Source organism: Globicephala melas, chromosome X (genome assembly GCF_963455315.2).
Source record: "Globicephala melas chromosome X, mGloMel1.2, whole genome shotgun sequence".
NCBI lineage: Eukaryota > Metazoa > Chordata > Mammalia > Artiodactyla > Delphinidae > Globicephala > Globicephala melas.
The window spans coordinates 40,628,717-40,641,886 of record NC_083335.1 but is presented as its reverse complement, the minus strand read 5'-3'; the positions used below and the strand labels follow the sequence as shown (position 1 = coordinate 40,641,886).

At 37.8% G+C, this 13,170-nt stretch overlaps 1 protein-coding gene across 1 annotated transcript in view; it reads left to right on the top strand.

Moving 5' to 3' along the window:
- The window catches only part of NXF3 (nuclear RNA export factor 3), a 70,806-nt gene that overhangs the window by 16,628 nt on the left and 41,008 nt on the right, over window positions 1–13,170 (top strand).

Genomic DNA, 13,170 nt, shown 5'->3' with positions numbered 1-13,170 from the left:
CAACCTCAGGCTGTGATGTCACTTGTAGTTCCTCAGATTGGTGAGGACTAGAATGAATGACAGGGCAGTGCGCTGTCGGGGATCCCCATACAGATGGGTGTAAGGAGGGGCGCGGTCTCTGTGAGTGTGTATGTGGCAGGAGTGTGGTGGGAGTTCCTGATGCACAGCCTGCCGGCTGAGAGGTGGGTGGGGGTCCTCGGAGCCAGTTGAGGGGGGTGGGGCGGTTGGCAAGCTCGGTAATGACGCGAGGACCTCCTGTGACCAGGAGCCAAGGTGTGCATAAGTCCCTCTAGTTCAGGTCTTTTTCTCTGCAGTACTCACTCCCCTTTTCCATCGAGTGAGGCTGGCATCTGGCCAAGAGAGGGAGGGGGATGAACACACTTCCCCAGAACAAAGCAGGTCTGTGTGAGCAATTAGACCAGGAACTCTGCGTTGATGGTGGCATGAGTGGGTGCGTGGAGGCGAAGGAAGGCAAAGAATGAAGTCGGTCTGGGCCTGTTTCATCGACACCTCTTTAACCTTTTGGAACAAAAATGATGGGCCTTGGGATGGAAGGAAGGGCTGGAGAAGAAGGTCAGGAGGGAAGGAGGGAACACAGAGACTTGGGAATAGTTTGGAAATAATCCTTTGATTTTACAGCCTGTCTACAGGGAAGCGGTGGATAAACACGGAGATGAGCCTTGAAATTAAGAGGGAGGAGGTAAAACAAATGATTATCTAGGGGCGCACAGTGCATTAACAAAGACTAAGAAATCATTAAAACGAATTCCCTACTCCAATAAGGTGGGTATTTCATGGCTGGGGGTGGGGGCGAGGCAGGGTGGGGAGCGGGAGATTTGAGACTTGAAGAGATGGTGTAGGCCAGTCTTAAAGGAGACCCTTGTCTAGTGTACCGGTCTGTTCACCAAGCACTGCCATACCACACTGTCTCTCATCTGTCTGCAGGTCCAAATGTCCATTAGCTGTGTCTCAGTCCAAGAGGAAAAAAGGAGGAGGAAACTGCTTGGGATTGGGGCAGGTAGGTATGACACAGTGCCCTGGACTGGAGCCCCTGGTGCTGGTGGGCTGAAGGAGTGGATATGGCCCAGGCCAGAACGTAACTAGGACTTCACACTGCTCCTACTTGCCCCTCAGTCAGTAAAAGAAGACTCATGGAAAGAACTAAAGGGGAAATTGTTGAAAGAGACTGAGGGAATCTAGAGGTGCCCTTTGGGTATGGGAGAAAGGCAAGAAAGAACCTGAAGAGAACAGAGGAGTGAATTACAGGATGAGAGATACATTTACACCCCTTACTTGATTCAAGAAAGTAGATGGATGATGGAATGAACAACACAATAGAAAAGTGTCTGGAAGAGACAAAAAAGATTAAGAAATAAATTTAGAGTAATGCATTGGAAGCAACGACAGTCCAGGAAGCAGCCATATCCGATTTAATGCTTTTTGCCTTCAATTCTTTTTTTTCCTATATAATTAGAGCCTGACTTTTATTTTTGGTGGCATTCTCTAGTTATAACTGTGCTCATCTTACTTTTGAACTTTTGATGGTACTGGTTTTATTTTTTTAATTTATTTTTTATTGAAGTATAGTTGAATTACAATGTTGTGTTAATTACTGCTGTACAGCAAAGTGACTCAGTTATACATATATATATACATTCCTTTTCATATTCTTTTCCATTATGGTTTGTCACAGGATATTGAATATAGTTCATTGTGCTATACAGTAGGACCTTGTCGTTTATCCATTCTATATATACCAGTTTGCATCTGCTAATCCCAAACTCCTACTGCTACCTTCTTCCACCCTTTCCCCCTTGGCAACCACCAGTCTATTCTCTTTGTCCCTGATTCTGTTTCTGTTTCATAGATAGGTTCATTTGTGTCATATTTTAGATTCCACATATAAGTGATATCATATGGTATTTCTCTTACTGACTTACTTCACTTAGTATGGTAATCTCTCATTGCATCCATGTTGCTGCTAAAGGGATTATTTCATTCCTTTTTTTTTTTTTTTTTTTTTCGGTACCCGGGACTCTCACTGTCGTGGCCTCTCCCATTGCAGAGCACAGGCTCCGGACGCGCAGGCTCAGCGGCCATGGCTCACAGGCCCAGCTGCTCCACGGCATGTGGGATCTTCCTGGACCGGGGCACGAACCCGTGTCCCCTGCATCAGCAGGCAGACTCTCAAACACTGCGCCACCAGGGAAGCCCTATTTCATTCCTTTTTATGGCTGAGTAGTATTCCATTGTACTTACATACCACATCTTCTTTATCCACTCATCTGTTGATGGACATTTAGGTTGTTTCTATGTCTTGGCTATTGTGAATAGGGCTGCTGTGAGCATAGGGGTGCATGTATCCTTTTGAATTATACTTTTGTCTGGATATACGCCCAAGAATGGGATTGCTGGATCATATGGTAATTCTATTTTTAGTTTTCTGAGGAACCTCCATACTGTTTTCCACAGTGGCTGCACCAACTTACGTTCCCGCCAACAGTGTAAGAGGGTTCCCTTTTCTCCACACCCTCTCCAGCATTTGTTATTTGTAGACTTTTTAATGATGGTCTTTCTGACCCACGTGAGGTGGTACCTCATTGGAGTTTTGATTTGCATTTCTCTAATAACTAGCAATATTGAGCATCTTTTCATGTGCCTATTGGCCATCTGTATTTCTTCTTTGGAGAAATGTCTCTCTAGGTTTTCTGCCCATTTTTTGAGTGAGTTGTTTGTTTTTTTGCTGTCAAGTTGTATGAGCTTTTTGTATACTTTGGAAATTAAGCTCTTGTCAGTCACATCGTTTGCAAATATTTTCTCCCATTCTGTAGGTTGCCTTTCATTTTGTTTCTGGTTTCTTTTGCTGTGCAGAAGCTTGTAGTTTGATTAGGTCCCATTTGTTTATTTTCATTTTTATTTCTATTGCCTTGGGAGACTGAGATGGTACTGGTTTTAGATGTTCCTGTTATTAGCAGTATCTCATTGGATTTTGTCTTGTGATTCTATATGCAAGTTTGCATTTTAGTAGGGGATTTTTTTCCAATTTTCACAGAAAAAAAGTCATTATATATTGTACTGTGAATAAAGGAGGCTGAAAAGTAGTGTGTGTGTGTGTGTGTGTGTGTGTGTGTGTATCAACTGACTTGTTATTTTAATAATTTTCACTTTTTTATTTTTAAACATTTTATTATTTTTGTGACACAAGTAAAACATGTTCTCAGGAAAATGAGAAAATACAGATATGCAAAAAATACAAAAAAATGTTTTTCTCTCCACTTTAATATTTACCCAGATAGGTACTGTTGCTTGGGCCCTGATGCATCATACATACAAACACAAAGTTATTTTAACTTACAGGCACCTCCTATCCATGATGAATGCATTGGGGGCTAGGGAGGTGGGGAAGCAATTAAATTTGAGCAACAGGCACCACACTATAGTGAGGATTGCTCCTGCTTTGCCACTCTGACATGCATAACTCTGTCTGCCTGACTGTTTCATTAAGTTCAAATCATTATATTTTCTCCTATTAAGGCCACTCTTCCAGGTCAGGAGGCTTATCTGAACTTTTTCATTTTATAGAGGCCCACTAAGTTCAAGCTGGAACATTACACTCCTTACTCTCACACAATCTATATCCCACAAATCAATCTATAAGGCTAAGTACTGTGTTAAGTATCATTATTTCCCATATATTGTGCCCAGTTAAAACAAAGATATCTTTTGTCATCTTGGTCTCCTAAGTGCCTACTAAGGTACCTTACTATCTAGATATCTTACACATATTAAACACCCCATCAAGGCAGGAATGTACCACTCCTACCTACCTTGGGATCAATTTTTAAAAGGCCCTTTCCTTTGATATTTGGCTTTTGTTCTTGTTCTTTTTATTGGGTTGAATGTTTACCATAATTTCACCACAACTATTACAACTAGTGCAATAGTGGAGTACTGCAACCTCCATCTCCCTTTCCAGAAGTTCATGCTGTTTGGTGGACCAACAAATGTGCTTGGAAAATTCCTGCTTAGAAAAGCATAGTGAAAAGATAGTACATAATGTCATTTTATTGGTTCTCAGGGCTGTCCTGACTGAGTGCTTATGAGACAAGTGCTTCATACTTGTAACCTTCAATCTGTTTCTTCTGTCTGTCTTGGGCTCCATTATAACCCTGATGCCTAGAGGAGTGGTTCTCAAACCTTAGAGCACATCATAATCACCTGGCAGACTTGTAAACACAGATGGTTGAGGCCTACCCCCAGAGTTCTGATTCAGTATGGAGCGGGGCATGAGAATTTGCAATTTTAACAAGTTCCTAGGTGATGCTGCTGGTCTGGCCATTACACTTTAAGAACTACTGACCTAAAATAGTAATTGGTAGGTACTCAATAAATTTGTTGAATAAATTAACGAAATAAATTAATCTTAACAATAACTATTTGAAATACATTAGAATTACTTTTTACAAACAGGACAACTGAGGGACAAAGGAGTTAAGTGAATTGTGCAAAGTAAGAACTGAACCCAATTTGCCTATATCTAAAGTCACGGTTCTTAACAACTATGTCTTGCTGTGTCCTCTGGGCCAATTTAATGTTTTTAACTTTAGGATATTAGAAAAGTTATTACCATACTCTAGTCTTTGAATGTTTTTCCTATTAGCATGTTCAAATTTTCTTTTCCTTTTCTTTTTCTCCTATAAGCATGTATTATTACTGTAATCAGAAAATTCCATAAAGAATATTATAAATGCCTTAAAACAAAATAACATCATAAAGCATGTTAAAATACATATAAACAATGCAATGCAATGCAATATTTACAACATGTATTATAGATTTGGAGTTAATCATATTTGAGTGGCTCTAACAACTCAATAGCAAAACGGACTCAGGATATGAATGGGAAATTCACAGTAAGGGAAGCATAAAGGGCCAATAAACAAATGGAAACTCAACTAACAACAGAAAAATTACAAACGAAAACAAAAGAAATCCTTCTTTTGTCTAATCAAATCAGAAAAGATTAAAAAGGTTGATAAGATTCTGTGCTTGCTTGGGTGTCAGTAAATAGAACTATTATATGCTGTGGGTGGGAGTAATATATAAGCACAACCTTTATGGAGTGGGGTTTGTATACAGATGTCAATTAGAACAATAATGATAATATTGAAATTTGAAAACAACACAAATACCCATGAGTAGAGGATTGGCTCAATACATTATGATACACATAATTAAAGGAATACAGGCATACCTTGGAGATATTTTTGGCTCGGTTCCAGACCACCACAATAAAGGGAATATTGCATAAAGTGAGTCACACTGGTTTTCCAGTGCATATAAAAGTTATGTTTAGGGCTTCCTTGGTGGCACAGTGGTTGAGAGTCCGCCTGCCAATGCAGGGGACACGGGTTCGTGCCCCGGTCCGGGAAGATCCCACATGCCGCGGAGGGGCTAGGCCCGTGAGCCATGGCCGCTGAGCCTGCGCGTCTGGAGCCTGTGCTCCGCAATGGGAGAGGCCACAACAGTGAGAGGCCCGCGTACCGCCAAAAAAAAAAAAAAGTTATGTTTACACTGTACTGTAGTCTGTTAAGTGTGCAATAGCATTATGTCTAAAAAAAAAGTACCTACCTTAATTTAAAAATACTTTATTGCTAAAAAAATGTAAACCATCATTTGAGTCTTCATTGCGTCGTAGTAGTAACAGCAAAGGTTACTGATCACAGATCACTATAACAAATATAATAATAATGCAAACGTTTGAAATATTGCAAGAATTACTAAAATGTGACAGAGACATGAAGTGAGCAAATGTTAGAAAAATAGTGCCAGTAGACTTGCTTGATGCATGTTTGCTTCAAACCTTCAGTTTGTAAAATAAGTAGTGTCTTCAAATCGCAGCAAATTGAGGTATGCCCCAGTATAGATGTAAATGTGTGAATGTATTGATATATATGTGTGAGTACCTATGTCTGTGTGTGTATGTATACACATACCAATATTGTCTAATTCTTTCCACTCTAATTCTAATTCACTCTAATTCTTTCTCCCAGAGAGCCTAGGAGCCCAGCACCCCAATAGCAATAAGCACACCTAGTATCCATATCTTGTCTTCTAAATACCATTATTCAATAAAAAGAACAAGAATTCCTTGGAGAAATGTTTGATTACATGGATGGGGCAGGTAAAGAACACAATGGGCCTGGAACATTTTGCTGTGCCAGAAAGCAAAGTGCTCAAAAAATGATGGGGGGAGGCATACCAAAAGGACACAGAGGTCAGTCTGAAGAGGCTCCTCACAAACCTGATAGGATAGAAAGAAAATACTACAGCAACATTTCTGTGACATTCCTGCCAAAGATGCATAACCTGAATCCACTCAAGAAGAAATATCAGGCAAACCCAAATTTAGGGGCAATGTAAAAAATAACTAAACTATAACGTCATGAAAGTCATGACTTGAGGGCATACTTTATACTGAAGGATAATAGACATGACAACTAAATGCAACCAGTGATTCTGAACTGGATCCTTTTGCCATTGTTAGAATAACTGCTAAAAATCCACTGGGGTCTGAGTTTAGATGGTAGTAATGTATCAATGTTAATTTCTGATTTTGATAATTGTATTGTGGTTATGCTGGAAAATGTCTGTGTTTGTGGAAAATGTGCACTAAAGATGCTTGGGGTTATGTTCATTTTCTACTGCTGTGTAATATATTACCATGAACTTTGCAGATTAAAACAATGCCTTTTATTAGCTCACAGTTCTGTAGGTCAATAGTCTGGGAGGGCTTGACTAGTTCTCTGCTTAGAGTCTCACGAGGCTGAAATCAAGGTGTTGGCTGTCCTGGGCTCTTATCTGCAGGATCAGGGGAAGAAGCCCCTTCAAAGCTCATTCAGGTTGTTTGCAGAATTCAATTTTTTTGCAGTGATAGGACTGATGTCCCCATCTCCTTGCTTGCTTTTGACAGGGGGTTGCTGTCAGCTCCTAGAGGTTTCTCTCTGTCCTTGCACTTGACCCCTGTCATCTTCAGACCAGCAATGGTGATGCATCCAAGCTTTATCATGCTTCCAATTTCTCTCACTTCCCTTCTGCCAACAGTCATATAAAAGTTTCTCCTTTTGAAGGGCTTGTGTGATTAAATTAGCCCCACCTGAATAATCTCGCTTTTGCCATATATGTAACATAATGGTAGGAGGTGAAAGACATAGGGGCCCTCTTCAAATTCTGCATACCATAAGATTAACGGGGCATCAGGCTGGCATTACTCTCAAATAATTCAGGGAAAAAAATTCTCTGTACTGTTTTTGCAATTTTTCTCTAAGTTTGTGATTTTTCTTCAAGTTAAAAAATTAAAAGTAAACATAAAGATTTAAACAGTGCTGTTCTGGTTCCAAGTAAGATAGAATAGGCACATTCTAGCTTTCTGTAGCACTGAACACAGTTGTGAAAAACCAGACAGAATGTGTGGTGCAGCTATTTGAGTTCTCTGTAAAGGAAACATTAAATGGCAGATGTATTGGGAAAGAACCAGAATCCAAAGTGCCATCAAACTGATAGATTTAAACAAGACCCAAAATCTAGTAACATGATATTCAATGTCCCATATACGAACCAAAATTACTCAGCATATAAGAAACCATGAAAATCTCAAAAAGCATGGGGAAAGACAGTCAACAGACACCAATGATGGGATGACAGATGTTGTCTGTAAATATTTGCTAGCCTTTAAAGCAACTATTATAAAAATGCTCAAAAGAGCCATCACTCTTGAAAAACTAATTAAAAATGAAATTATCAGCAAATAAATAAATATAAAAAAGAACTTAATGTAAGTTTTAGAACTGCAAAATGCAATAACTAAATTTTAAAACTGACATGATGGATTCAATGGAAGTATGGAGATGACAGAGGAAGGAGACAGTTAATTTGAACACAAATCAATCAATAGATATTGTCTAATTTAAACAGCACCCTAGATAAAACAGATAAACTCAATGGCCCTACAACTATTAAAAAAATCAAGTTCATAGTTTAAAACCATCCAGAAAGAAAACTCTAGGCCCAGATAGTTACACTGGCAAATTCTACCAAACATTTAAAGAAGAAAAAGCACCAATTGTACACACTCTCTTCCAGAAAATAGAATATGTGGTAGGCAGAATTATGATCCTACAAATATCCACACCCTAATCCCTGGAACCTATGAACATGTTTTGTTACATGGCAAAATGGACTTTGCTGATTTGATTAAGGGTTTGGACCTTGAGATGAAGAGATTGTCCTGGATTATCCATGTGAGCCCAATCTAATCCTTAAATGCAGAGAACATTTCCAATCTAGGTCAGAGAGATGAGATACAAGGAGGAGGAGAAATTCAAAATGTAATAAGCACTTTACCAGCCATTGCTGGCTTTGAAGATGGAGAAAGAGGGTCATGAGCCAAAATATGTGGGTGACTTCTGGAAGCTGGGAATGACCTTTAGCTGACAGTCAGTAAGAAAACAGGGATCTCAGTCCTACAACCACAAGGAACTAAATTCTGCCAACAGTCTTTGTGAGAAAAGAAACAGATGTTCCCCTAGAGCCTCCAGAAAGGAATACAGCTCTGCTGACATCTTGATTTTTGGCAGGTGAGACTTATGACCTAGATAATCATAAGATAATATATTTGTATTGTTTAAGGCTCTAAGTTTGTGGTAATTTCTTATGACAGTAATTGAAAACTAATACATTTTTGTATTAGTTTGTATAGTTTTGAAAACTAATACAAAACTAAGAAATACATTCCAACTCATTTTGCAATGTCAACATTACTCTGATACCAAAGCAGAGAAATATAGTACAAATAAAACTAAAACCAATATCCCACATATTACCAGATTAAATTTTTCAATACATAGAAAGAACAATCTACTGCAACCAAGTGGGGTTTATCCTGAGAATGAAAGGCTAATTCAATATTTGAAAATCAAGCAATGCAATCCATCACATTAAGAACCCAAAGAAGAAAAAACACATGAGCATAGCCATAGATGCAAAGAAGTCTTTTGACAAAATGCGATATCTATTAATGATGAAAACTCTTAGCAAACTATGAATAGAAGTCAACGTCCACAACCTGATAAAAGGCTTCTACAAAAAACCTTCAGCTAACATATTAAATGGTGAAGGACCAAATATTTTCTCTCAAAACTGGGAACAAGGCAAGAATATCGACTCTCAGCACTCTTATTCAACATCATAATGGAAGTCTTATCTGGTGCAACAAGGCAAGAAAAAGAAATAAAAGACATACAAATTGTAAAGTAAAGAAAATTTTCCATATTTGTGGATGACATTATTGTCTATGAACAAAGTTCCAAGAAACATATATTGGAAAAGAAGAAATGAAACCAAAATAACTAGACACGCATAACTAAAAAAAATGGACTTCAAAACATACCTCACAACTTATAGAAAAATTAACTCAAAGTATAATATACTTAAATGTTAAATTTTCATTGAAATATATCTAAATGTGTTAAATATACATGTACAACACAATGTAAATCATAAAATGTAAATGTAAAGCATAAGAATCTGGAAGAAAATATAGGAGAATATCTGTGTGATCTTGGTTTTGGCAATGAGTTTTCAGGTATGACACCAAAAGAAAATATTTACAAGTATGACACCCATAAAAGAAAAAAAAATGATAAATTGGACATTATCAAAATGAAAACTTTTGCTCTGTGAAAGACACTGTTAAGAGAGTGAAAAGGCAAATCATGCTGGGAGAAAATATTTGCAGATTGCACATCTTATAAAATACTTATATCTTGAATATTTAAAGAACTCTTAAAACTCAGCAAAGGAAAACAAAAAATTCAATTAAAACATTGTCAAAATATCAAAATATGCTGTGTATCATTATTCACCAGAGAAATGAAAAGGAAAACCACAAGATAGTACTACACACTCTTTAGAATGGTTAAAATTTTTAAATATTGACAAAAATATCGTGACCATACTAAGTATTGCTGAGAATGAGGAGAAATTAGAACTCCAATACTCTACTGATAGAAATGTAAAATGGTGAAACCTCCTTGGAAAAACAGTTTGGCAGTTTCTTAAAAATGAAACTTACAATTTCCATACAACATAGCCATTCCATTCCTAGGTATTTACCCAAGAAAATTAAAACATATGTCTACACGAAAATTTGTACGTGCATATTCATATCAGCTTTATTTGTAATAGCCAAAAATTGGAACGTACCTAAATGTCCATTAACAGATGAATGGATAAGCATTCACCGTACCATGTAATACCACTCACCAATAGAAAGGAATATGCTATTATTTCATGTAAAATCGTTATGTTTAAAGAATGAAGCCAGACAAAAATAAAAGAGCATGTGCTCTATGATTCATTTTATATTTAAAAATACTATAAAATGAAAACTATAGTGACAAAAAACAGCTCAGAGGTTGAGTGGGGTTGGGGGTGTAAGGAGGGAGAGATTACACATGGGATGAAAGAGATTTGGGGAGATGATGGAAGTGTTTGCTATTTTGATTATGATCATGGTTTCATAGGCCTAAATATATGTAAAACAGATCAAATTGAATACTTTAGGTACTTCTAAAACTTTAATTGTACATTTAAAAAAAATTGAAGTATAGATGATTCACAATGTTGTGCAATTGTACCTTAATAAAGCTAAAATAATTACTCACTTGTAGGTACTAACTGAAAAGGCTGAGAGTGATAACCTGTCTTGTTGTTTATTCTCATGATATTTGATTTACTTGTTTTTGCTTTTTTCATTGTAAGTTCATTTTTTTCCTTGCTGGTCTCTTTAAATACTCCCTCAGTGATATTTCCATTTTCTGTAATTTGAAGAAAACAGCATATGCTGCTGAAAGGTTGACCCTCCTCAGAGATCTCCCCGTTTTCTCCTTATTTACTAGACTTCTATCCCAATCCTTGCTTGAAAATCTGTAAAAACATACATATTTTCCTCAAGATACTAAAAATTTACCAACATGAAAGTATAAACAACTGATAGGGATGAATGTATTAGTTCCTTTTGTTGTTCCTGGTTGACTCACTTTTCTTTTGTTTTCATAAGAGATTCATTTTATTTCCTTGCAGGCTTCTTTAGGACACTCCCACTGACATCTCTCCATCATTACCTTAAAAAGTCAGATTGTACTGTTCACCAAGATCAGGAAAAACTGACTCTCCTATGGGATATATAAATTAATGGAAGCATTCACGTGATACTCAGTTCTCCTTCAATCACCTTCTGACTCGGCTCCCTGACTTTTACTTTTTTCCGGAAAGTTCTGGCCTCATTCCACCCTTACAGAAACATCCAGGAAAGGGCACTTCCTTCAGTTCGACTTTAAGCAATCATGTTTTGATCATGGTCCCTGAACTTTACTGCTTCTAGAAAATTCTGTACTCATCCCCTACCATAAGAGGAACTCCCAGGAGAGGGATGTTAATTTCTCTTTCCACAATCACATTGTGACCTTATTCCTTGAACTTTATCACTTCCAGAAAGTTCTGACTGCATCATCCCGCTCCCTCAGAAACACCAATGGGAGGGGATTTCAGTTCTTCAAAAAACCATACTCTGAACCAAAATATTGACCCTTACTTCTTCCAGAAAGTCTGTTCTCATCCCCCACCATCCCCAAAAACCCTGGTGAGGCTGCCTTGCTTTCCTTCCACCAGTCAAGTTCTGATCTCATTCCCATATTTTAAAAAAATTGAGGCTGCTTTGGGAAATCTAGGATTGGGGTAGAAGGCACAGTATTGATTTTCTGAGGGACCAAAAAGCCATTTACGAACATCACTCCATCAGCTAGCCTTTATGAAGTGCCTATGAGTTCACCTGTGCATTTTTTTTTATCAGACTCTCCCTTCCTCTAGACAGAAAATGAAAGATCATTCCAGCCCCAAAATATTAACGGTCAGAGTCCTCCTTAAATATGTTTCTCAATTGAACGTGCAGGGACTCTGATGACTAAAGTGTGAACATCAAATAAACAGTGATTTTGTATAAGTTGTGTAAGTTTGTCCATACACACCACTGGCAATAAGCACACACTGCAAAAATTTCCAAGTCATGTCTTGTGAAGGTACTGTGGTGAGGAGACAATCACCCTGAACTGGAAACTGTGGTCCCAGCTCTACTACTCACTGGCTGTGTGACCTTGGAAAAATCACTTTCCTACCAGTTTCCTCATCTGTGAAATGAAGTTTGGACTGATAAAATGACTTCGTTTTTTTACCCTGTGACCTAGTTAGAAATACATCTTATAAGGTGACAATATTTCTTACATGTAAAACTAAAACAAGTTTCTCAAAATGATAATTCTTAACACTACTCATGGGTGATGAACTCTGATGTTTTTTGGTTTATTTTTTTTTAAAAATTGCTTGTGACCCACAAAACTGATTTCAAGAGTTGTAATAGGTGGCAATTCTCACTTTGAAGTACACTGGATTGAAGAAACTTTAAGATTTCTTTCTGCTCTATTCTAAAAATTAAAATGTCTACACTTTTCCAAAGTGTCTACATTGGAAACACTAAAAAGCAAAATATAGAACAACAGCCTCAGTCTTGCTGAGTTTGATCTTCCTCAGCTTGTTATCAGTTACAAAAGTCAAATATTCTCCACCTCCAGATGACAAAGTCCTATAGAAAATGTCCCAGATCAGACCCCCCCCCACCAAGATGCACAGCAGAGGGTAAACTTGGTACTTAGCATCTCTGAACTCCAGTACCCTCATCTGCCACTGTCCCTACCACTCTTATAATCAGTCTATTTTAGGGTCTTGTACTTTTTTAACATTTTTGCCCATTGAATTCAGGAAGTATTCATCCTGTTATTCCACGTACTTTGTTTACACTTAATGACATGAAACACACATACGTTCATGGAATATACATACAATGATACACACATATGTACACAGATATCCAACATACATACAAACAATAGTGGCCTCAGACTTCAGTGTACTCTAGAATTACCTGGAGAGTTTACTAATAAATGGAAATTTTGGAATCCAACTCTGTGGGTCTGGAAGATAGGAGCCAGAGGTCCTACATTCTCAAAAAGCTCCCCCATCGGGCTTCCCTGAGTGGCGCAGTGGTTGAGAGTCCGC